This window comes from Tenrec ecaudatus, chromosome X, assembly GCF_050624435.1.
Source record: "Tenrec ecaudatus isolate mTenEca1 chromosome X, mTenEca1.hap1, whole genome shotgun sequence".
Taxonomy (NCBI): domain Eukaryota; kingdom Metazoa; phylum Chordata; class Mammalia; order Afrosoricida; family Tenrecidae; genus Tenrec; species Tenrec ecaudatus.
The window spans coordinates 167,673,522-167,678,417 of record NC_134548.1 but is presented as its reverse complement, the minus strand read 5'-3'; the positions used below and the strand labels follow the sequence as shown (position 1 = coordinate 167,678,417).

Genomic DNA, 4,896 nt, shown 5'->3' with positions numbered 1-4,896 from the left:
GCATCAAAGAAGCTGACTTATATGAAGAAGAATGTGGCATCAACATTGGAAGAAGTCTTATTAACAACCTGTAGTATGCAAATGACACAACCTTTCTTGCTGAAAGTAAGGACTTGAAACATTGGCTGATGAAGGTCAAGGGTTGCAGTCTTCAGTAGGGATTACAATTCAATGTAAACAAGACCAGAATCCTGAGAACTGGACCAATAGGTAACATCGTGTGAGAAACGGAGAAAAGGTTGAAGGTGTCAAGGATTTTGTCTTGCTTGGATCCATAATCAATTATAATAGAAGCAGCAATCAAGAGATCAAATGATGCATTGTGTTATGGAAATCTGCTGTTCAAGTCCTCTTTAGAGTATTGAAAAGCCAGGATGTTACTTTGAGTACTAAGGTACACATGACCTAAGCCATGGTATTTTCCAGTGCCTTATATGCATGTGAAAGTTGGACATTAAATGAGGAAGACCATAAAAGAATCAGCACATTGACATGTGGTGCTGGAGAAGAAAATTGAAAAGACCATGGACTGCTAAAAGAACAAACAGAGTTGTCTTGGAAACAGTATAAGGTCATGCTGTCAGGAGAGACAAGTCCCTGGAAAGCATCATGTTTCATAAAGTGGAAGGGCAGCACAAAAGAGATGGGTCTTCAATGAGATAGATTGGACCCAGTAGCTGCATCAATGGGCTCAAGCATAGTAACAATTGAGAGGATGGCCCAGGACCATGCAGAGTTTCATTTTGTGCACAGGGTCGTTATGGGTCAGAGCCGACTCGATGGCACCTATCAGCAACAACATCCGTTAGGTGTTATTGTGGGCTCCTCACTAACGCCAGGAATTGGCTTGTGAAAATGTCGGCTCTCACCACTCCCCCCACCGCCCACACACACCTACTTATATGCAGATCTCCCCAACTATGTCAGTTCCCTGGGGAAAGGCTTTTCAAGGCCTCCTTCCTGCACCCCACTCGCTCCCAGACACTGCCAGGGGTCCAGGCCCATGAACACTGTCCTGCTGGGGACAGAATGAAGCTGTCCTGCTGGGGAAAAGCTCTTTCTTCCCTTATCTCCTGCACTGGAAGAAGCTTTTCCCTTATAGCTCCTGCATCAGAGAAGCTGCTGTGGCAGAATCAGGAGTTGCTTTAAAAATGATTTTTAAAGGTTCTATATATGTATTCAGGAGATTTGGTTGTAGAATGAAACACTATCAGAATTATGAAGTGCGCTGTTTTGAAATTATCTTTTTTTCCTCTGTAATTTGTTTTCTTTATAACCTTTCTAATTCTGAAGAGATTCTAGTGCCTGATATCTTCCACGCATTCCGGCATTTTGCACGATGCCTGATGTGATCGGGAATCAAGGTTGTGTTGAAGTAGTAGCTGTGATTGCAATCTAAAAGCCACACAGATTTTTCTGTGCAGGCAGCTCTGAGGTTATCAGGAAGTAACTGTCCATCTGAAAAGAACTGGTCATCTTTTAATGATCAAGCATGATGTCCAGCTGAGAACCTGGATAGGATTAGATGAGCAGCATCATGAGCCTTCCATTTACTCAGCTCTGATCCCAAGTACCCACTAAAGGCCGTTTTGCCCCAAGGACAGAGCACAGGGTTGCAAAAAGGAGCAAATGCTAAAACTGATTTGCATTTCCCAGGATTCTTCAAAGCACAAATCAGAGCTCCATGGCCTCCCCTGGACTGGCTAAAAATGGGCATTGCTTGAGGATTCACTGGAAAATTGGCATTAATGAGTTGGGGACGCTCTTACCTTACAATGAAGTACATTCTTTAGTTAGCAATCCAAGGCTCTTCAGTGGCGTCCACATAAAATCCAGCCTTGGTGCCAAAGTCCCAGCTCTCATCTTCTCTGTGAATATTGCAGCCACGCCGGCTGGTATCTGGACATCGACAACAAAGCCGTCTCTGAAGCTGCTGGATGATAGCCCAATTTTGATATACAATTTTGTTCTGTACTACAGTGCCAGGCACTTTGCAATTTCTGCTTTTGGTGGTAAGTAGATAGCAAATTTAATTTTGCAGCTCAGTTCAACACTGTCACATTCAAACACTTTCTGGAAGCCTCCAAAGGACTTGTTGCTGAAAACCATTTTCAATACCATTCTTTTCTATTTCGTCTATACCAAAGGATAGATGATCCTATGATGACAGCGGAAACAGAGGACCAAAATGATATGTCCTTATCACTACATTTTGACTACTGAGATTGAGCTTCTCCATCATCTCTCCCACAGATGGATTCAATTTGATTTCTGTGTGTTCCATCTAGTGAAGTTCATGTAGTATAGTCACCATTTATGTTGTTGAAAAGGGTATTTGCAACTGTGATAAGAATTGTATGAGCCCCAATAAATTGTTAAAAAAAGAAAAGGGTATTTGCAATGAGGAAGTCATTGGTCACACAAAATCCTATCATACAATCTCTAGCTTGTTATCATCAAATATTTCCTAACTATTGTTCCTTCCTCTTTTGTTTCCAACTTTTATGTTCTAATCACCAGAAAGTATTAATGTGTCTTGGTTGCATATCTGATCAGTTTCAGACAAAAGAAGCTGGTAGAATTCTTCAACTTCCTCACCACTAGCTTTAGTGGTTGGAGTGTAAGCTGGAATAATAGCTGCATTAACTGGATTTCATTATACGCACGTAGATATAATCCTATCACAGACATTATTGTACATCCTTCCTGTAGCGTTGTTGATTGTGAACATATTACTGAGGCTGATGGGCCCCTCCCACCACTCAAAATTTGGTTTTGGATATTGTGTCGATAATGCCACATGTGTATCATCTGAATAGGAAAAGACAAGATGTTTTTCTTTCTTTTTTAATTGTTGCTGTCTTTAAGTGTCATCAAATAAATTCTGACTCATAGCACTACTATGTGCAACAAAATGGGACACTATCCAATCCTTTGCCAACCTCACAATTGTTATTACCCTTGAGATCATTGCTTTAGCCACTGTGCACCAATCATCTTATCAATTTTTTATTGTCCCAGGGCCTCCCTCCTTTTGGGGCCTCCCTCTGTTTTACTTGCCTTCAACTTTACCAAGCATGATGGCATTCTCCAGTGACTGATCTCTCCTGATGACAAGTCCCACCATCCTCAATTCTAAGGAGCTGTGATAGGTAGATTTATTGTGCCAACTAAGTCAATAGGAACATATAGGTAGAGTTTAATCAGGTCGCAGCTTGATTGAAGGACAATGAGATAAATGGCTTTCCAAGGCCCACCCCCTTCTCTCTTCTCTGGTGATCAGACCAGCATACTGCAGCTTGAGCTAGTTCTTTGCCTCAGCCATGTGCTGCACTACCTGTGGGCCAAGCCAATCCACGGATCTTGTTAGAGCTTGAGGCTCCTTCAGGACCTGTTTAGCCATGCTGGTGGTACTGCTGGCATGTACATCACTTAAGCTTGAGGTTGGTGGATCCTGTCACCCATGCATCGCTTGAGTTGACATCCCAACCAGGCCTGCTCTAAGCTCCCACTCTACTGACTGTTGCTGACCCACCCCAGACCTTGGATTGGCAGCACACATGAGTTGAAGGACTTTCACTATATTAACTGTTCCATGAAAGTGAGATGAACTGAGCCCTCTGTCTTCTTGCTGTATAAACCTGTGTGTGTGTGTGTGTGGTGTGTGTGTGTGTGTGTGTGTGTGATAAGTGTCCTGGTTTTGCTTCTCTAGCAAACCCTGCCTAACAAAGGAGCATTCTGGATGTACTTCTTCCCAGACATATTTGTTTGCTATTCTGGTAGACCACAGTACTTTCAAGACTCTTCTCCAGCACCATAACTGAAATGCATTGCTTCTTCTTTGGTCTTCTGTATTCAATGTCCAACTTTCACGTGCCTATTGTTGCTATGGTGATGGCTTTTATTATGGTGATGGTTATTGTGCCGAGGCTGGAATAAGCATACCCACCCACGATCAGGGACTGGCAGGGTTTGAACTTTCCACTCAAGAAGGAGGCACTTGAGCTTTCTGACCCACTTTCCTAGAAGTGGGCAGGAGGGGATGAAGAGTTTTGGCGGTGTCAAGAGTCAGATGTGAAAACTAGATTGGACTGTTCCAGAGCATTTACACAGAACAGTGTCGTGCAGATGCTGGCTGTTGCAGTGCACTTTAGAATTATCTCCATTTAAATTGTAAGCTACTTCCATGAGTATCCTTTTTGGTTGAAACTGCAATTTGTTCGGTCGGCAGATCCCAAATTGTTGTTCTTTCAACATTCTGCAAGGTCACTTAGACTTACCTTGGTTCTCCAGCAGAGGAAAGGCCCATAAGAGAAATAAGAGAACCCATTGTCCACCTGGGCATATGGGAGACTGGACCCAGAAGGCCAGCCCTTAACTGCACTGTCTACTGAGCGATGTGGGTGTCTCTAACGGCCTCCCACCCTCACTGATCACAAGAGTACTCCAAGACTGGAATGACAGCGACCAAAACTAACATGCCTTGAACAGGAATCACACCAAATGTACATCAGTAGAAGAATGGATAAAGGCACTCTGGTATGGGCACATAATGGAATCCTATGCATCTCTAGAAAACAGCAAAGGCATCATGATATGGAAGGACCTGGAAACCATTATGCTGAGTCAAGGTAGTTATTCTCTACAGACAAATGCTGCATCAGTGCACTCCTATGAAGATAAAAACCAAGACAAGACAGCCTTCTGCTCTCAGGACATCTAATATCTCATCCAGACCCCCAAGCAAGGAGGTGCTGTGCCTGCTTAATGCTTACAACCCGTACATCACTCCCTTGTTGTTGTTCGCTGCCATTCAGTTGGCTCCAAACCATAGTGACATCAGCACAACAGAAGGCAACACTGCAGTCCTGTGCCTGAGATTTGTTCCTACGTCTG

General features: G+C 43.3%; 1 pseudogene; it reads right to left on the bottom strand.

Moving 5' to 3' along the window:
• Positions 1 to 1,270: 1,270 nt before the first annotated feature.
• Positions 1,271 to 2,121, bottom strand: LOC142433860 (S-formylglutathione hydrolase pseudogene; annotated as a pseudogene).
• Positions 2,122 to 4,896: the final 2,775 nt, after the last annotated feature.